At 50.2% G+C, this 21,260-nt stretch overlaps 1 long non-coding RNA gene and 1 pseudogene across 2 annotated transcripts; one reads left to right on the forward strand and one right to left on the reverse strand.

Annotated features, from left to right (window-relative positions):
* Nucleotides 1-472: 472 nt before the first annotated feature.
* LOC102030069 lies at nt 473-3,776 on the reverse strand. 2 transcript variants are annotated; one of them, XR_001233235.1, is made up of 3 exons: nt 3,538-3,776; nt 1,147-1,387; nt 473-763 (listed from the first exon to the last, which is right to left on the reverse strand). It is a non-coding gene; the product is annotated as an uncharacterized LOC102030069 (long non-coding RNA). The 2 variants fall into 2 exon arrangements; XR_001233236.1 differs by having other exon boundaries at nt 1,147-1,512.
* Nucleotides 3,777-16,153: 12,377 nt separating this feature from the next.
* LOC102011308 lies at nt 16,154-17,747 on the forward strand (annotated as a pseudogene).
* Nucleotides 17,748-21,260: the final 3,513 nt, after the last annotated feature.

Genomic DNA, 21,260 nt, shown 5'->3' on the forward strand with positions numbered 1-21,260 from the left:
TGGTCCTGCAAGGTACCTGACTCCTTCCCTATTTCCATCTCCCCATTCCCTAACCACACTGCATGAGAACTAAATGGAAGCTGGTCTGTCCTCTGCCAGCTGCAGGAAGCCAAGCTCCACACCATATCTTAGCAGCCCCTTGGCCACCAGCACTACCCTCACCAGGCTTTCTTCACCAAGCCCAGTGTTACCTCACAGCCCCACCAGGCTGTGGTCTCTGTTGGACCTGAGTTACAGGGCCTGGGAGGGAGGGGAGCAGCTCTATGCCTGAGCGGTGCAGGAGCCATCTCAGATGACTCTGAGGCAGGAACGCGCTGCAGGCCCAAACAGCTTAGCTCTTTCCTAACACCAGGGATTGCAAATGTCTCCCATACATGGCCCGATGGCAGGTATCTCCAGCTTGGTGGACAACTACTTAAATCTCTGCAGTTTAAAAGCAGCCACAGACAATAAAAAACAGGCAGACTGTGTCCCAATAAAGCTTTATTTATAAACACAGGCTGTTACTGCAGTTTTTGAGGTGCACCTGCCCACTGCCACCCAGGGGCAGGAGCAGCCAGGACAACAGCATACAGGAACCCCGCCTCTGTACAGAGCCCTGTCTTCAGACCTTATTTTCTCCCAAATCTGCCCAGCTTCAGCCTGCCTCTGAGTAGAAGGCTACTGGAGGAACAAGCAACAGAACTGGGAGGCCGCCTTGAGTAGTGAGTTCCTTGGCTGCTGCAAAGACCTTGGGAAATGACTCAAATACCAGGAAGGAAGCCTTAAAAAAAAAAAAAAAAAAAAGAAGCTCGTTTAAAGCAAGAACAAAAAATAATAGCAGTGGGCTGAAATAACAAGGAAGGCTGTGACGTCAGCATGGTTTTTCCCCACAGCTGATGCCAGTCCCCACCCAGAGCAGGCCTGGGGGACTGGAGTAGGGGAGGGGCCAATTGGTGGGGACCCCATCTGGGAAGAAGGGTGGGGAACACCCCATGCTCACTCACGACCTCCAGCTATGAGATGTCGCTCACCCACAGGCCTGGATTATGTCTCTATCTCCACGTATGATGTCACCAGCTCCCATGTGGAGATGAAGACATTGCCCTGCCCTGGATGCCCACATGTTCCCCAAAAACACTGTTACCCTGGAGTAGCCACTCCTACCTAAACCAGTATAAATGAAGATCCCTGCACGGGGCCTGCTGCGGGGGGTCTCAATGTCAGGTGCTGTCTCCTGCACACGGAGAGGCGTAGACAGACACTCACTCATACTTGCTGAGCAGCTGCTGTGGGACTGAACCAGCCTGAGGCTCTGTCTTGCCACAGATGAGGTTGGGATAGACTTTGGATCCGGCTGTGTGAGACGGAAGGCCGACAGGGAGGCCCTCCCAGCTCTGTCTTCCGCCTGCATTCTCAGAAGTACATTATGAAAGACGGGTGCATCCATGTGGGTCACCCCAGTTCTCTCCATGAGCATGGGGGCCGTGGCAGTCGGCTCCCCAGGGATGTCCTGTGTGCCAGGGTCCCTGCCTATGGAGGCAGATGGGGTGGTTGCATGTTCCATCCCTACCATGTTCCACCCCTGCCCTCTCTCTGGACCAGCCCTGCATCCAGGGCCTGCCTTGCCTTCCTCCCTTCAAGCCTGTTCCTGCAGCCTAAAGGCCTTGCTGGGTCAGGACAAGGTCAGGACCAAGGTCAGGACAGTGCCAATGCTACCCCTAAGGAACTCCAAGATGGAGACAGGTCAAGGCCAGCAAACCGAACATGGACGGTGCCGTGGAGGCTGCATGAACAGGGTCTGGAAACAGGGAGGACAAGCAGGAAGAGCAGCCAGCAAAGCCTCGAGGATCTACACAGGCAGCCAGGGTCCCGCAGTGGTGGACCAGGACAAGGTTACCCCAGAAATCTGCCTCTTTGGGGTGAGCAGCACCAGGCAACCCCTTCAGAGGAGGACTGGGGTGGAAGCCCCTTCTGTTCAAACACTGAGCCATTCATACCCCCGACAGGGGGTGTTTGGTGCCTGGTGGCAAGGGTTCATGAGCCAGGGACCCAGTCAGGACAGGAAGTGACAGTACCCAACAGCCTGTTCTACCACGGACGACCCCTGAAAGCAGCCACCCGCTCTGCGGTCTGACCCACCGCTGCAGGAATATGGTTGCAAATGGAGGTATTTCCTAGATGGGAGCATGCACCTTGCCCTCACAGATGAACCCCTGCGTCAGGTGCCTGTGAGCTCGCATAGTGGGGCTCAGAGGACGGGCTCTGAAGGGTTTTCCAGGGCATGGCCCCTGAGGCTGGGCTTCACCCAGTGCCCCCCCACAACACACCACCACATGCCCAGCCAGCAGGGTCCTGGTGGCTTGTGTGATAGCTGCCCAGAGCCACGTGTTTCCCACCTATGTCCTGAAAAACTACCCAGGCTTAAAGCCATGGCTCAGTATCGAGCCATGACCGGGCAGGGCAGTAGAGTTGCCCCTACACCCCCCACCCCTGTGCAAAGGGTCCCCTCGGAGCTGTGCCCGGGGTCCCAGCGCATCGCTCCCCCAATGTCTCATCCAACAGAAACGTGACCACATATGCGCAGCTCTGTCCTGTAGCCCCACCCCTTAGAAGTCAGCCTTCGGGACCACCCCGTATCGGCCTCACAGCCCAGTGCTTTTCCAAGTTTGCGTCAGCGACCCCATCATCTGTGTCCCTTATCCAGGGCCTTCCACCAAACTGACCACTTTCTTTAAGGGCAATGGGTGTAGACTGTTTTCCTTTTGAGACCTTAGTGTTTTTCTTACAGAAATGTAACACATCTTTATAAGGTTAGCCTTCTGTGAGGGGTGTATACCTGCCTGTGTGTGTGTTTGGGGGGTTTTTTGAGACAGGGTCTCATTATGCATTACAGGCTGGTCTTGAACTCACTTTGTAGCCCAGGCTGGCCTTGAACTCACAATGATCCTCCTGCCTCAGCCTCCTGAGTGCTGGGATTACAGGTATGCACCACCACACCCAGCTGCCATTTGTCTTTTGACTTCACTTAGGGTATGTTTTTGTCTCCAGTCCAACTTTTATCTAATTAAACTTATGGCTTGTGTCCCTTTTTAACTTCTCCATTTGTATTGTGCGTAAAGAGGACTTTTATTTCTCTTTCTTTTTAAAATTAGCTTCCATATTTTCTTTCAGTGGGTCTACAGAATCACTTTTTACTTAAATTTTTGTTATATCTGGAGTTTGTTTTGATAGGTGGGGTGAATTAGAAATCTAAGTTACTTCTTCCCAGTGGAGATTTAGTTGCTAATTCAAGGATGCAAGCTTGCTCTTCTATTGACCCTTCTTATACACTAGGTTCTGGTACTGTTCAGGTCTCTTGCTCAGATCCTTCTCCTGGTTTTCCTACCCATCCATGCACCACAGGGCCTAATCACTTGGGCTTCCACAGGTAGCTCGTCACATCCCAATGTGCCAGAATTTTGAACATCTGATATTCTATCTAAATCTTTCTTTTTATCTCATTTTTCCTCTGTGATACTTCTGCTAAGAAATCCCAATGGTACAAATCAGCTTTACCTGCAGAGTCCTCAACTTCAAAGGGGCTCGTGTCCCTGGAAGCCCCTTGACTCAGGTTGAATGCCCTGAACGCATCACCTCTCTGGATCCCATCTGCAGGGCAGGGCCCAAGCACCCTGTTCCTTCCCTTCACAACCCTGTGGATGACGGGAGCTGGGACTCAAGGCCTCTGCCTTGCAGTGCAAGGGGCAAAATGGAATCCCTGTCACCAACCCAGGACGGTATGGCTTCTACTGACAGAGCACCACATTCACACTGCCGTGGAATCGAGAACTCCAAAGTCCAGCGCACCATTGTGACGTCAGCAATGCGCTCAAAACTGAGCTCTTTTCATTTAGACCAGAATGAGTATCAGATGAACTCAGGAAGTGTCCCATGCATCACACCAAGCTGTCTGCTCCGAAGAGAGTGACCTTCTATGTAGCAACCACCTTGCGCTCCTTTCTCCCTGCTGCAAGATTTTGTCTCAAGGAATATGCATTTGCTTATCTGTATTTTCTGGCTTTTAAAAAAATCCTTTTTTAGAAACAGTTGCTATTGGTGGACTATCTCCCACCGTGTCTCCCAAGCAGCTTGGTATTCACAGACACAAGGGTGATTTCTTCCCCTTGGGGGTGGTGCCCAACCCCTGGCACACTGTTCCTTGTTTTCTGTGTTTTGTCAGCCAATCTTTCACTCTCTCCTGTGGCACACCTTCCACCTGCAGAGCATGACAACTACCCTTCCTCTGCTACCTTCCTGAGCTTGGTAGTCTCCCTCTGGAGAAGAGTGTTAAATAACGCGTCAAGAACATGAGACTATTCCTAGCCTTTCACCATTAAGCCGGCATGTTTATCAAAAATAGTTTTATCACTATGGGAAAGCAAATATCTACTCTTGTTTGATTATTCTTTGTCTTTGCTCTTTTGCTTTGAGATGATGTCTCACAATGCTGCCCAGGCTGGCCTTAAACTCTTGTGCTCAGCTGATCCTCCTGCCTCAGCCTTGCAAGCAGCCTGGGCTATAGACATCTACTGCTGGGCCCAGCTTGGTGTTTAAAGTCAGATATGTGTCAAAGGGTGGACGTGCCCTGTGGACTTTGATGGCGGTGGCCGTGCGTCTCTCCCTCCTTGGCTTAGTGGGAGCTGTGCTAACCACCAGGCCCTTCCAGGGTGTGGCCCCACTTCCCCTGCACAGGGAACAATGCATTGAAAGCCTCGCAGCCCCCTGCACAGATCTGCCCTCAGCCCACGGAGTTCTTTGCCCAGTGGCTTCTTGGAGGTAGGCAGCTCAGGTCACACGCTGTAAAGGTCAGTGTCAGCCAGGCCCAGCCCCAGCGGAGCTGGCTGGCAGGACAGGCTGCATGCCCGCTCCCTTGGCTCAGCCACCCAGGATTCAGACAGAGCACATTCGTCCCTCTTCCCCCACTCCTGACTGCTGCGCCTGGAGAAATCACCTGCCTGAGCGGCCCCACCTTGGGCTCGGCCCCCAGGGGACTCACTGAGGTCAGGCAGACTTCAAGAGTCACAAGATGATGACTGGCTTCCCTGCAGGCCGGGACAGAGCCTGCCCTGCACTCCTAGTAGCCTGTGCAGAATGTACTCGGGGTCTTCCTGCAACCCTGAATCTAAGTGGGGGTGCAAGTCTCTGCAGTTTAGGGAAATGGGGAGATCTCCGAGGAAGCTGAGCATTGTACACATGCGAAGCTCCCTGTCCCCATGTTTGTGATGGTAGCCAAGGGGTTCCCCTCGAAGGCCGAGGCTTTGATAAAAGGCTCCGTCCTCACCTGCAGGGTTAAAGAGCAGCCACATTCAGTTTCGGGCTGCAAGGCAGTCTTGAGGGCAAATCCCGGCTCAGCAGGTGGCCTGATCTTCCCCCTAGCAATGGCCATGTCCTTGTTGCTGGGGAAACTTTTTTCCCAAGTCTCTAATTTGGGAGAAAAGTAAAAGGAGTGGTAATGAATGTGCTGGATAATGAAGGAAGATAGAAGGAAGCACATGGAAAGCTTTACACCAGCCTCATTGCCACCTCAGCTGTGGGAAGAAAGGGTGCATCCTCACGCAGTAATCCTGCAAGACGCAGCCTCGCCATTGTTTTCTTAGAATTTTAACTTTTTTGTAATGGACATTTTCAAACCCATATAGAAACCAAGGGGATAATACAATAATAATTACTAGTGTAACAATCTCCTGTGCTCACCACCCAGCCTCTGTGAGTTCGCCGTGCAGCCGTCCCATTTTGTCGGCAGCCCCCCTGGCACACACACACCCCAGCCAATTGCTGGGAAACAAACCAGCAAAACTAACGACCAGAGGGCCCAGTGCTCCTGCTCCTGGAACCCTCAGCCCTGGTGGGGCCCTTTCTGGCGCTGCTGGTGAGACTGTTGCCCAGCCTGCGTCCGGCTGCAGCCCCAAGCTGGGTCCAGACTCCTGACCCAGCACCTGCAAGAGGAAACAGGAACATCGCGGTCAGCTACCACCTGGGACTTGTCACCTAGGCAGAGACAACTAAGAACTAGGGCTCCTTTCCTGAGAGAATTCTAGGGATTCTTCTTTAGAAAAATAAAGATGACTAGAACCGAATCAAGTCCTTACCCTTTATATGAGTTGTATTTTAGGGGAACAATCTAGTTGATAAAACTAGTATTCTTTCTCCAAAAATATGCCAGCTAATAAATGAGGTAGTGCTAATAGATCTAAAATATCAATATGTTGCTTCCCTTGTTCTAGTAATGGCTGTGAGGAGGTTGTTAAAGAAAGAAGAGACTCACTGGATGTCACACACCTGCTTAGAGGTGCCCACCTCCCCCTGCTAGATGACATCAAGAACTCACCCACGCTTGGGTAAAGGAGCCTGTGCTGAGACCCACCAAGCTCAGAGACCCAACTACCAATCCACAGGTGCCATAGGAGATGGGGGACATAGAGACACCACCAGCAGGATCCAGGCTGGGACAGTGTGTAGGACAAGTGCCCGACTTTCTTAGCTTGAGGAAGGGAAACAGGGACAGAGCAACCTCAGACCAAAATGGCTCAAGAGACCTTGAATTTATCGCAGTTTTACACTTTACTTATTTATTTATTCTTTGACTTTTTGAAGCAGGGTTTCACTATTCAGTTCAGGCTGGCCTTGAACTCACTTTGTAGCCCAAGCTGGCCTTGCACTCAAGGCAATACTCTTGTCTCAGCCTCCCAAGTGCTGGGATTACAGGCATGTGCCACCAAGCCCGGCCTCACACTTAATTTAGATCCTGATTCAAACAGACAAGTTGTAAAAATTGTTCATAGAGAAATCTGGATTATATGAGCTTTAATCTGACATTTGATGGTGGTTATTACCTTTTAGGAATGTTAATACTGTTGGCTATGTTTTTAATGATTTTTTATTTGGGGGGATATTTTCTGAAACATTTGCAGATGGGTTATTATCCTGCCTGGGATTTGTTTCCAAGCAACCAGCTGAGGGTGGGGAGGTGCACATGAAATTGGACTTGCTGAACTTTGAATTTAAGGAGGCTGAGTGGTGGGTACATGGGAGTTATTAAATTATTACATATTACTACAGTACCCCCCAGACTTTCTGAAAATGTTTGAAAATGCCCATTATAAAAAGTTAAAATTAGGGGCTGGGGATTTAGCTCAGCGGCAAAAGCGCCTGCCTGGCAAGCGCAAGGTCGTGAGTTCGGTTCCCGGTACCGGAGAAAAACCAAAAAAAAAAAAAAAAAAAAGTTAAAATTGCAAGGAAAAAATCGGCAAAGCACACCCTTTTAGGGACCTCTCCCTTCTTCTCATAAAAACTCATGCACACCCAGAAAGTCATGGAGAAATCAAATCTGCGCCGAGGACAAATCCTCCCCAGCAGACTGCACTGGAACACACGTATCCACGGGATGAGCCCTGCCAGGCGGTGCCTCAGTGAAATAAGGTCGGGATGGTGTAGAAGCCTCCCTCCTCCCAGACTGTTACCAGACACTGTCACGAGACTGTCAACCAAGGCTGTGGGAGGCCAGTGCTACACTGTGAAACTGCACCCAGAAGAAAGGCAGTTTCTGCTGATGCAAACACTGTTCCCTAAGCTGAGCGCTGATTCTCATGCAAGGTTCTGTGTCAGTTTCCAGTGGACAGAACCTGGGAGACACGGCTGCCAGAAGGTGAGGTTCCTTGTTTTCTGGGCCGGAGAAAGGCTCCTGTGCTGACTGCTCAGCCCATGAGGGGCATCATCGGTGCTCCTGGATGGTCCTCCTCGCTCATTGCCCCTCTGGCTCTCTGGTCAAACTGTAACACCATTGATGTCCTGGGGCTGAGGATTCCTCCAGGTCGGCTTATACCTGGCTATCCCCCAGCTCGCTTGCTCCGGCCCTTGGAAATCAGCTCAGCAGGTTGGAGAGGAGTTTACAACGGAGCCAGGGCTCCTGCTGAGAGGGCAGTGAGGTCACCAGCCACGGTGATTTCGATCTAGGTTTCCACGTCTCCCCTAGACCATGGCTGTGGGAAAGATCTGTGAACATTCCCCTCACTGGTGGGGACACAGAACATCCAGAAACCCTGGGCCAAGACCAAGGCTGAGGGGCAGCCCTGAGCTCCAGGTCTCAGGCAGTCAGCACTGGGGATGAAGCCAGCTGCTGGGGATGCTGAGACACAACGTCCCAAGTGTGTCACCAGCAGGTTCTGCCAAGGTAAGGCAGTCACAGAATGCTCCACATGAGAACCCTATCTGGCAGTGCCAGGCCTCCCCATGCCCAGCACCATGCAGTGGGTCCCAGGCCGTCACCCCCGGCTCTCCAGGGAAACACAGCCCACGGCACTGTTCTCATCCTGTGTCCTGTGGCAGGGACTACGGCCGGGCCCCACCTGCTCACCCTGACTGCTGAGCGAGGTGTGGGGAGAAAAGTGCAGTCCAAAACCAGCCACAGTCCTGAGCCTTGAAGTCTTGCAGTCCCTGAACTGTAAAATCCTGAAAATTACAGTCCCAGAAAATCCCAAATGTCAAAATCTTAACATCAAACTCCCAAAGCTTCAATTCCCGTTAGGGAAGAAACAGTCCATTTAAGAAGAGCACAAAGCAGAGTACAAAAGCCATACGGTGAGGCCCGAGCCCTGTTTAGACACGGTACCCTCGGTGAGGCCAGGGCAGCACTGGTATCCTTCAGGCTGAGGGATTCCAGGGCTTTCCAAAGAATTCAAGCTGCACATGCTTGAGAGTGGTCACTGGCTGGAAAAGAGTTACACACACTGCGGGATGAGAAGACACAGTCTGCAGTTTCCACCCACTTTGTGGTCTATGTGTATGCCAGGCAGAGGGACAGAGCAGACCAGGGCAGGGGACGAGGATAAAGATGGGGCAGGGGATGGGGACCAGAGGCTCGCATCAGGCAGATGGAGGATGCATTTGTAATTAACGTTCTCATCACAACATATATTGGTTTCATATTCATCTTTCTGCCCCTCTTATAATTACCCCCTTTTTTAAGATGAAAATTGAGGTTTCCAGCATTTTGACTTTCAGGATTTAATATTGGGAATTATGAATTCAGCATTTTGCCTTCTAAGGGCCAAAACCAACTAGCCTCATGCTGTGGCTGTTCCACTGTACCAATACCAGAGACAAACTCAAGGGCCTGCATTGTAGAGCAAATAATCTGAAATGCATGCATTTTAAAATAGTCACTGTCTCTTTCTAGCCTAACATATTTACTCTGTGTCTCTAGTTTATTCTTAATCAGAACTGTGCATAACATCAGCTTACGAGATTTCTGACAGCTTCACCATCCACTGTGGATTGAGTGCCATCCAGCACAGTACCCAGCTGGCCACCCCAGAAGCTCCAGTTCCGGGGATCCACTGGGCAGAGGAGAGGGCAGTTGGGGGTGCCTGCTCCTCAGTTGCATGGGGTACACACACCTGAGAGTAAAATAGTAAAACCTAGAAATGTTAGTGCAGGGGTCCCATGGGCCATGCTCCTCAGCCCCCACAGACAGACACAAGGATGCACCTTCCACATGGCTCCTGCTGTGCTCCATGCCTGATACGGAAGGACAGAGTCCACTCTGACAAGGACAGGGCTCTCTGGAAGCATGTCATACTGCTCCTTCTAGGAGAACCAAGGTAGGAAGCTGCCTCCGCCCCACCTGCCACTGCTGCCCGTAGCACATCTGTACCCTTCTGTCTCTCACCCATGCCAGACCAACTCCATCTGCCACTGGGACCCCAAGTCTTCCTGGGCATGGCCCCTGCTGGGCTCCTGAGGATCAAACGAGCAGGAGGGCCGGGTAAGTACTGGGAGCAGCCTGTGGGACATAACAGAAAGCAGTCCTGTGTCTCAGCCCAGCTTCTGGGCAAGGTGGGAGTGGAGGGGGTCAGTGGAGCGATGACCGCGCTGTGACAGGCCAGTCCTGGGACTGTGCACCATGAAACAGGTGCAGTTTTCTTCTCCTCAACTATTCCTAATTTCCAAAAGGCAGCGAGACAGGGGCTCAGCAATGCTGGGTGGCCAAGAAGTTGGTGGCAAGTTCAAGCCTTGGAGGACAGCTGGGATGCAGCTAGGGGCAGAGCGGTCAGCTAGCACATGCAAGGCCCCAGGTTCCACCCCCACCTCTGCAAGAAAGAAAATCAGAAACAGCCTCGGGAAAGCCTGTCTCTCCTCTGAGCTCAGCTTTCAAATTATATACTGTGGGGGTGCTAATGCCATCTGTCTGGACAGCAAGAGGCAAACCAGCTTTGAAGGTCGTCGTGTGCAGGCTCATCGGCTTGACCTCACTGTCACCCCCAGCTGCACCGTTCTGATGATGACAGTGACATTGCAGACTCTCCCGGACCTGCCTTCAGGCACCTTGATGTGGCAGTGACCCTTGATTGCTTGGGAAAAACCTGTGGGTCACATGAGTCCAACAGGTACAAAGCATTGTTAGGGGGACCCTCCCCACACTGACACTTGAGAGCCAGGGGCTGTAGCAGGCAGCTGGCTGCAGGTGAGTGGGCTAAGGATAGCCAAGTCGGGCTGGACGTCCGGCTCCCAGGGACCTGTAGATGGCAATGTCCAGAGTTCACAAGGTTATTCCAGCTCCGGAAGGATGGAAATCCCCCGCCTTCCCCAGATGTTTGTGGGATGGGGCTTCCTGCCCTGCAGCTGGTCCTTGAAGCTCCCACGAGTTTAGCCTCAGATGTACACCCACTGAAGTTCCCTAATTGCTCATAGCTCCTGAACAGGGTCTGTCATTCCAACTTCAGTGCTCCCCACAGCTCAGAGAGAGGTGCCTGGGAGTCCTGGATGCCTCTTCCACCCTCACCACTTAACTCCAGGCCTTCTGAAAAATGGGTCAGAAGATAAGGCAAGGAGCCTCAGATGTCACTAAGACATCTTCAGGAATCCTTGTGGCCTTGGGCTGCCCCAAACCCACTGCATCTTGTGGGCTGCACAACTGGATGCTGGGCCATTGTCTCAGTGGGACGGGAAGGTCTTTTGCCCTGGAGCATGCAGCAGAGTCCAATTTTCATCACTTTTCAGTTGGGATCTGAATGCTTCCTGCCTTTCCCTTGGACTCCTCCTCCGCAGCATCCACCTCTAGGCAAAGCGGCTGCTTTGGGGACTCAGGGGAAGGCACAGCACTAAAGTCATAGGGCATGGGGAGCAAGCTGAGGCTGTGCCATTTTCTGTGGGGCTTTTTCCCTGGCACTGGGGAAGAAGCCCACCACCCCCAATACTGAGCTCACGCTCTGCCACTGAGCTCCATCCCGGTGCTGCTGTGCTATCTCCTAACTGAAAACCAACCAGCAGCTAAACTTGGCAGTTTAATGCAGATTTCACTGTAAGTACTTATAAAAGTGTGTCCTAAATAGAGGAGCAGCCTCACACCTAGAGGCTACACTCTTACCTGATGGATTAAAGGTCAAGTTTGGTATGGGGGGCAGTGTACAGGTTAGGCTGGGCTAGGCTAGGCTAGGCTAGGCTAGGCTAGGCTAGGCTAGGCTAGGTTAGGGTAAGGTAGGGTAGGGTAGGGTAGGGTAGGGTAGGGTAGGGTAGGGTAGGATAGGATAGGATAGGATAGGATAGGATAGGATAGGATAGGATAGGATTGGATCCCAGCACTCTGGGAGGCTGAGGAAGGAGGATCAAGTTCAAGCCCAGCCTGGGCAACTTAGTGACTTAGCTAGACCATGTCTCAAAATTAAAAATTCTTTTCAAAGGGCTGGGGTTGTGGTTCAGTGTGAAGGCTATGGGTTCAATCCCTAGTACTGAAAAAAAAAAAAAAGGAGAAAAAGCAGAAAGGATGGAAGGAAGAAAGGAAGGGAGGAAGGGAAGGAAGGAGAGGGGAGGGAGGGAGAAAGGAAGGAAGGAAGGGGAGAAAAGGAAAAAAAAAAAAGAAAGGATGAGAAGAGAAGCAAAGCCTCCCGTGGAGAACTTCGTGGAGCCTATTGCAGATGGTCATTCCCATGCTCCAGCTGCAGGGAACCTCAAGGTCGTTGGCTGTGACCCTTCATTCCACAAGGGTAAAGAAATCAGCTCCAAAAAGTTTAAGCTACTGGACCGAGTTGAAACATCCGGTTGGCCACAGAAGCCAAACTCGAAACCATGACATAAGCGCATGTGTATGTGTAAGCAAGTGTGTATTCATGCGTGTGTTTGCCTGTGTGCCTGTGTGTGTGCTCCCATATGTGACCACTGTGTTTTTCTCCAAATAACTCCTTGCAGAAAGCTCACGCCAGGGAAATGATCTGAATTATAAAACTCACATTAGTGTCATGGAACTGTTATTGAAACAATGATAGAATATCACATTAATCCAACAATAATAACAGTTAAGTTCACTGTCGTGTAGCCGCATGACAATGTGTTGTGCATAAATTAAATTGTGCTGGCCAAGAGTCTATGCACAGCCAGAGCAATGTAGTCTCCCAACATTTAATGGGAGAAACCCGCCTCCAGACTGCAGATGCCCCAGCCAGGGGCAGCCAGTGACCCACTGAGCCGCCCCAAGGAGCCTCCCAGGCAGCGTGTGGATGGCCATCTGATCTCAAATAGTTCCCTGTCTTTTCCAACTTTCTATAAAAGTATAGATAGTGCATTTTTAAACTGGAATGAACATGTGACTTTGTCACTAGAGATGTGCACATGGCCCCGGCCTGGGGCACTTGGAGCCTTTGCCTGTCTCCAAGCTTGCCTTGGCGGCTGCATGGGCCCCCTTTCTTACAGTCTGCAGTTTTACTCTGCACCCACATGCAGCTGACCTCGGAGAGAGCTGTGTTTCCCAACTTTCTGGGGCTGTAGCCCTGTTGCTCCTGAGTGGCCTGGTGTGGCCCTGGTGGCAGTCCTCGGGCAATTGCCCACCCCCATCCAGGACATCCCTGACCCTGAATTCCTCCTTGTTTACTTCCCTAAAGCCCAAGGAGAATTCTCGAGCCTCTGGCCTCTGCTCTGACCTCCTTGGCCCCAGCAAGGACCTCCCTGGAGAGGACCCAGCAGGGGCCTGGGTGGTGGTGGCAGGCCTGGGCCTCCTCTCAGCATCTCCCATGCAGACACAGCTCTGGCACAGGGTAGCATGAGGCCAGCTCTAATCTGTGGTCACCTGGGTGAGGTTTGGGGGCATGGGAAGGCTGCACATTGCTGGCATCTGCTCTTCATTTTCAGAACTCAGAGGTGCTCGCTCTAGGAGGGCAACGCCCCAAGCCCTTGGTTAGTGGTCATGGCATGTTACAAGGGGATCAGCCATGTCCTCCCTTCTGCATAGGACAATGATACTTACCACAGCACCAAATCTGCAGTAATAGCAGAGCCCCCCTGCAAGATTGGCCAGGGACGCGGAAAGCAAGCCAGTTTCCTGGGTCAGGGAAGTTATTTCTAGCTGTTCCAAACCTCTCAGGAAAGTGCACCTGCTGAGTGCTGGGACCACTTAAGACACACGTCCCTTACCTGCTCTCTGGTGCTTTCAGGAACCCCAGGTGCTTTGCCTGGTAAGGAATGAGCAGGTGAAGTTGCAGGTGAGGAGGGGGACAAGTGTGCAGCGAGTCAGTGTGATGATGGCCCGGGCCGCCCCACTGGGGATACAGTGCTGAGGGCAGGCATCATGGCCTTCTGGGAGAGCCGAGGCTGGGCTGAATCTGGAAGTAGAGCAGAAGCGTCCAGGCAAAGAGGCGGGGATGTGTGTGAGCCCAGGGTACACCCTAACACCCACAGGGCACAGGGGTAGGGGATAGGAAGCAGGGGTTGTGGCCCCTGCAGTGGGATTAAGGCCCTGGGTGCCTAGGCAGGCTGGGGACTCCAGGTTGGGAGGGGCAGCAAGGGTGGGGGGCAGTCAGCAAGGCACATTTGCACCCCAACACCCTGTGCTGGTAAGTGAAGACCTCGTGTTCTCAAGAGCCTCCCCTGTGGAGAAGCACTAGCCTAGATAAGCAGAAAAATCTCCCTGCCCATCTCCAGGAAAGCCCGGGCCAGCAGTAACCAGGGTACACTCTGCAGTTTGCAACACGCAAGGTCACCAGGGCCAGGAGCAGGGGTTGCTCTCATATCCACTCAACGATAACCCATGACCCTTGCTCTGAAGCCACTTTGCCTTACTACTCTGAGTCCAAGCTCCCTCCTTGCCACCGTCTGAGGTGCACTGTGAGACTCAGGGCCACGGGGCAGAGGCAGCAGCTGGGGACTGAGGAGTCCTGCCTGACTCCAGCTTTGCGCCATTTACCCCATAAGTGCCACGCTGGCGAGGCGTCCATGAGGAGTCACATTCTAGAAATCTGAAAAAATTCAAAATTCAGCTCCCTGTAGTCGCAAGCACTTTGGGTGCTCAACCTGAAACAGACTACAGCGGACCCAGGAACTGATTTCCTCACACCAACCCCAGAGGCTGGAAGTCTGAGCTTAGAGGTGCTGGGTGTCCCCTGGGCCTGCAACGCCATCTCCTCCCTGAGTCTGTCCTCTCTCTGTCTGTGTCCCAGTTCCTTGCTGCAAGGACATAAGTAGTGTGGGAGGAGGGACCACCAGAGACCTCATTCCCGTGTGACCCCAAAAGGGCTCATCTCTCATCAACCCCACGGGACAGGTCTTCACCAACCTCCCGTGCCCAGCTTCCTGGAATGCAGGGCCGGGGAATCTGCCCTTGCCTTCCATGGTCCTGCTCCCTTCCAGACGCTGGAGCCCATTCAGTTCAGGGCAGGAGCCAACCTGGGCAGGAGCGAAGAGTCTGGACGTCATGCTCAGTCATCCCTGCCCACACCTGTTCCTTCCCAGCTCAGCCCCGAGAGTCCCCAGGCAGCGAGCTACCAGGACTCGGCTCTCTGTGCTGCATTTTAATGCTGACACCAGGGATGTTCCGAAATCACAAGAGGCATCTGGGGTGCTGGAAACGCTTGGCTCTTCCATGGTTGTGAGGGCTGCGGCAGTCCCTGTCCCTGGGCATCTCCCCCAGGAATTCCTGGACTCTGTGGAAGTGGCCTTGCATAACTCAGGGTCCTACTAGAAATGCCGAATGGCTGTCAGGACAGAGGCTAGAGCGGGCTGAGGCCTGCCAACCGGTTGTCATCGGGGACAGCCCCGGGGATAGAGGTTCCAGTGCAGAGGTCAGGAGGCCCTGGGGATCCTCCAGCACAGCTCAGGCATCCACCTGGGTACAGAACTTTGGCTTCTCCACAGGCAGTCTGTGATTGCTAAATGGAGCACAGGGGTCCCTCCAGGGCCACTGCAGATCAAAGCCACAGATGCCCAAGCCCTGTCTAACCCCCTTAACCTGTACATGAGCCCATGCCACCTCCTGTAGCCAGGAAGCCCTCAGCCCCTTCTCCCACAGAGGCTGTCCCCATGGCTTCCAGCTCTCTCTGACCTGGCCCCAGAGGGTACGACCATACCACCCCCTCTCCCCACTGCGGTGGGCACAGAGTCCATCCGGGCACAAAGGAAGGAACAGCTGGCTTATGATAGGACAGACCGGCTCAGGCAGAACTTGTGGGCCCCGAAATACTGTATGGTGGGGCCAATTCCAGAAAATATGTCCACAGCAGCCTTGCTGTGCGCTGCCAAGACAACCTCTTCCAGACCTCCTGGTTCAAATTCAAGGCTGGCCTGGGCAACTTGGTGACTCAGAAAGACCTTGTCTTAATTCCTTAATGAATTAATAAGAGCCGGCGTGTGCCTTAGTGTGGAGGACCTGGATTCAATCCCCAGTACTGCAAAAAGAAATAGAAAAGAAAAAGATGGGGTGGGGAGGCAAGAGGAGACAGCACACAAGAGCCACAGGAGAGTGGAAAGCAGGAAACCCCAACAGGACGACCCCTCGGTGCGCAGAACCTGGCTGCAGCCCAGTGACCCAGGAGACAGAGCGAGCACTGAATCCTGCCCACACCAGCTGCAGACACTGCATGTAGTGCCAGCTCCGATGTCACTCTGGTGTGCCCTGTCTACCTGCACAGGTGCCTCCTTGGACACCAGTTGGCAGTGTGGGTTCCGGGGCCGCCCAGCCCTACCTTGTGGCCCAAGTCAGAAACACACACACACACACACACACACACACACACACACACACTGAAGCCTGGCCTCCTCCCCTGTCACATGTTCTGCCCCAGGCTCTAGCAGTCCAGGAGGTCAGCTGGAACACGCCCGGGGCTATAAGGCCACCTGCGACCTCCATGGCCCTCACCGGGACTAGCGGGTGATGACGCAGCCTCCGGTAAGCAGATCAGATTAACATCTCTGCAGAGAGCAAGCCAGCACCCTTCAGAACAGCACTGTGATTTCTGCTGGGAAATGGACTGTGGGCTTCAGGGGTCCAAATACAAACCCATGATCCAGCGCTGTCACTGCACTCTCAATGGCAAACAGTCTACAGTGTCCTGGCCAAGTCCATCCTAGAAGACCGAGCTGCCACTTTCTTGCCACATAAACTGATTTTCTCATTTTAATTTTTATTAGTCCCGTTCATAGTGGGGAGTTGGTGTATGCACTTAACACATCCTAATTCCTTTTACAGTGAATTAGAGAAGAAGCTGTGCTGCTTAGGCAAAGGCTTCCAAGGGCCAAGTCTGGTTGGTAGAGATGGAGGTGCATTGCCTTCTTGTGTGACAGTGTGGTCCAGTGGCCAGCACATTGGGCAACACTATGCTGATGGACCCCAGCCAGCCACCACCCCACGCTGAGGACAGGGATGGGCCCAATGCTCAGCTATTAGAGTGTCTCTTGGTCTTTCTTATTCCAAGGCCCTCTAGATGACACTATAGCAAGGATACAGCAGTTTTCAAGGAAGAAAATAATGGAGGAGATTCTATGCTATTAATGACATACATTTGCCTTAAGATTCACTTTTGGGTGGAGAAAGGGGAAGTTTTATGCACTGTGGGTGGGAATTTATTAGTGTAGCCTTTATGTAAAACCATAGGGCAATTCCTCAGTAACTTAAAAGTAGAGCAGCCACGTGCTCCAGCAATTCTCCCACTGATCACATAATCCAAACCAAACATATCGCCAGACTAAAAAGGTAATCTACCCCCCAGTTTGTTGTAGCCCTACTCACAATTGCTAAATATGGAGCCAGCCCAAGTGCCCTCCAGGGAAGTGGGTAAAAGAAGTGTGGAACATGTAATGGGATTATATTCAGCCACAAAAGCAATGAAATCCGACCTCTGTGCCTCATCGTCCCCTAGGGCCACCTGAAGACCAAGCAGGCCACTGGCACTGCAAAGATCTGGTCTTCAGAGCACACATTTGCCCACCGTGGGAAACTGTTACAATAGTTGCAATGCAGAAATACCCAAGCCCCATGAACCCCAGCGTGGCCGGGAATGATGTGCTGGGCAGACATGCAGATCCCTCTGGAGAACTGCAGAGTCCCAGACTTCTCCGCACAGAGTGGGGACCTTCCTTCCTCTGTGCAGTCTATTATTGGTGCAGCAAGAATCAAAACATGCATGCGAGAGCATCCTGTAGTTGATCCTGCAGAGAAAATAATGAAACTTAAATCTACCAATATTTCATTCACAAATATGCTTTCAGTAGATGAGAGACTTACACAGAAGCCACATCCTAAAGACCCAGAGAAAACTATTTCGCCTCAAGAAGCCATAATCACAGTGAAGAGAGTCAGCCACAGCAGTTACCTCAAAGGACTGATGGCAAGTGTGGTATCTTCTAATGCTAATAAAGACCAAGAAGCAATGGAGTGAGTGGGCCACAAATGAAATGCTCAGGCTGATGGGTCGGCAGCTTCAGCAAGAGGAAACACAAGGACATCAGTGGGGTGGCAGGATTTGTAGAGAAATGATGAAGAAAGCTGGTATATGGCACCAGGTCTCTCTAAGCTGGCAATGTGTTTATTTGTTCTTTTAGAAACACAACTACATTTTAGGTAGAATTTTTTTTTGATAAACTGGAGTAAGGCTATGTGTTTTTCATCAAAACATTAAGACACAGGGCTTCTAATCACAAGGATCATCTGATGTGAGCATGATTGGAAATGACTAATTGCTTGTGTGAAACGGCCAATTTTTCATGTGTACTTACGTGAAATGTAACTTTTTAAAAAGTACCTGAAAAAGCCGGGCATGGTGGCCTAGGCCTGTAATCCCAGCACTCAGGAGGCTAAGACAGGAGGATCCCAGGTTCAAGACCAGTCTGGGCTACAAAGTGAGCTCAAGGCCAGTCTGAACTGTAGAGTGAGACCCTGTCTAAAAAATAAATGAATAAATAAATAAAAATTTAAAAAAAGAAAAAGTACCTGAAAAAATTGATATTGACAGTATATCTTCTTAAGGTAGACTATTGAAGCTTTTCAGGCATTGGACTTTCCCTGCTGTGGACCAACCCCAAGATAAAGCAGAACCACTCTTACATACACAGCGTTGCTGCTGCAAACTATACCTGTGTGTAAGAGGACCTCATTCTAAAAGAAGGAATTGCATAGTTGTAAAAGACATTAATTTGTATAAAATAACTTGCTCTACTAGAAACCACAGTGCTTTGATTTGGTACTTAAATTATATTTCTGGGGTGAAAATTATCACTAAAGGAATATATGACTCCAACAGAAATATTATAAATAATACTTTATTGTATTAAAGACTACTGTATTGGTTCACCAAATGTTTTGTGACATAGAAAAAGTATTACCTTCCTTCCTCTGTGAAATCTATTATTGGTGCAGCAAGAACCAAAACATATATGTGAGAACATCCTAAAGTTGAAAATAGTGAAAGGATTTCACTTAGGATTTGTACTTTATGACTCAGCATGCTGTACCATGGGCTGATTATGCTAACTAAGGAAACAGTACCTGAGTTTTGCCACACTCTTAAACAGAACACCTAATACTTAAACAGAAGAGCAGCTGTTCACATCTTATAGCATTTCACATTTGTTTAACTTACAAATTGCCATGTGTCAAAACCATAGTTTTGTAGTTGCTAAGGCATGATACATCAGGTTATTCAAATGGAATGACTTTTTGAAGTAATTGTGATCACAAAACATCTTCTTTACATGAGGAGCTGTACATCATTTGGAAGTACTCAAATGAATTGAAGTCTTGATCTGAAGCGTAAAACCCAGGTACTTAGCATTGTTAATAATACGGCCAGGGATACAGCTCAGTGGCACAGCACCTGCCTGACAAGTGCAACGTCCTGAATTCGATTCACGGTACAAAAAATAAATATATGGTACCACGGCGGGGGTGTGGGGACACTGAAGGGAAAAAAGTACAAAGTGGGGGAGATAGAGTGGTCTGTACTAAGCAAATTACATTGTGGATATTTTTCATCAGAAACCCACATTTTTTATTACAGGGTGAATGCCAGTGAAAACCAGTCCAGTAAATGTATTTTGTTCAGTATTTTGCACTGGGAAGTTAACAACTAAATAATAACTTTAATATTGGAAGTGTTGCATACAATTTTTTTAAAGGTGATTAACTTTTGCCTTTATTTTACAGTGCTTAATATGATCAACTTTTAGTTAGGTTTCTTATAAAGAGACCATTGAACACATGTACATAAACCACAGAAACAGTACTAAACTTTTAAAATTAATATTTTTCTACTTAAAATATTGTGTGGCTTAAGAATTTTTAGGACATTGATAAATTATGTTAAATTCCAATAAGGCTTCTGATGCATATTTTTGTAACCAGAGATGGTTTTTACAATTAAAATAGTATTCCAGTTTTTAAAAAATGGATAAATACATATTGATATGTGACAAAAATACATATTGATATTTGATATGTGACTTGTATAATTTCTGTAAATTATACTTGTTCTAAAAGAAAAAAAAGGTGTAGTGAGCCAGGTGAGGTGTTGCACATCTGTAATGCCAGCACTCAGAAGGCTGAGGCAGGAGGAGTGTTGCAAGTTTGAGACCAACCTGGGCTACTAAGTGAGCTCAAGGCCAGCCTAAACTGCATAGTGAGACCCTGTCTCAAAAAGACAAAAAAAAAAGGTATAATGCCTAATGATGAATTATTTCTAAACCAACCTTTATATCCTTCCTTTGGCTTTTTAAAAACTCTGATCTAATGGTAACACATCTATAAATTTTCATTTCCTAATGTAGTTAGCTACATCTATGTAAATGTCTGATTTAGTTCACAGCTTTTAGTTCACAGTGAGTTCATTGAAAAGGACTAACCCAGAATAAAATGTGGAATTATGGGTATTAAACATTGTGTCCTATTTAACATTAAGATGAACTTACAAGAATTAAAATGGCCTTTGTTGATAAAGACTTTCTTCTAACCATGAAAGAAATTTTTAAGAAAGAAGAAGTCCTATCATTTGCACAAGGTGGATGGTACAGGAAGTCAGTCTATTAAGCAGAATGAGCCAGAAGCCAAATGACCAGCATCGAAGCCCTCACTCCTCTGTGGAAACCAATAAGCCAATTTGGGAAGAACAAGTAGAGCAGGGGCCACTGGGAGTGAGCAGGGTGGGCACGGAGTTCAGCTATGGCTCCAGAAGTGCAGAGCAGCAGTGACTGTGCTCCTTCCCGGGCACAGTGGGGAACCAATTGGCTAAACAGCCCACAGTGTGTTTCAGGACGGCCAGAAAAGAAGTGTGCACACCCAACACACCCGTAAACGTGGCTGCTGGCTATGAAAATGGACCTGCTCATTTCCTGGCTTGATCATTGCTTGCTGTGTATAGGTTGAACTACCGCAATGTGCCCATTGAAGAAAGTATGAAAAACAATACAAAGAGACCGCCAGGGGCCGGCAGTGTGGCTGGTAGTGAAGTCCCTGGGGTTCTGGGCTTGATCCCTGTGACTGCACAGAAGAGGTGAGGGGAAAAGCACAGTGCACTTCACACAACCCAAGGAAGCGAAACAGCTGCGTGGTGGATGTGTCCAGGGTTCCCCAGGGAAGATGGCCCCAACAGACCCTGACAAGGCTGGAAGGCCCAACCAAGCAAGTGCCATGAAAGGGACAGGGTCGAGACTTTGCGAGGTGAGAGGACCACAGCCTTCCCTCTATCCCAACCCTGGGCCCCCCAGGGAGCATCCCCGCCTGCCACTGTGCGCAGGTACTAGGGTGCTGTGGGCTTTTCCTGTACAGCTCTTGCTGTCCTGAACAAAGAATTGCACAGAAAATGAAGCAGCAAGTTTTATATTTATTGAAGGAAGGAAAGGAAGAAGTGTTCTGCAGAGTGAGTGCTGCGTTAAAGCAGGAAAGAGATACGCTCTGTGAAGGACAGAGTGGGCCACCAAGAAAGAAAGAAAGAAAGAAAGAGAGAGAAGGAAGGAAGGAAGGAAGGAAGGAAGGAAGGAAGGAAGGAAGG

This window comes from Chinchilla lanigera, unplaced genomic scaffold (genome assembly GCF_000276665.1).
Source record: "Chinchilla lanigera isolate Chin_1 unplaced genomic scaffold, ChiLan1.0 scaffold00014, whole genome shotgun sequence".
Classification (NCBI taxonomy): domain Eukaryota; kingdom Metazoa; phylum Chordata; class Mammalia; order Rodentia; family Chinchillidae; genus Chinchilla; species Chinchilla lanigera.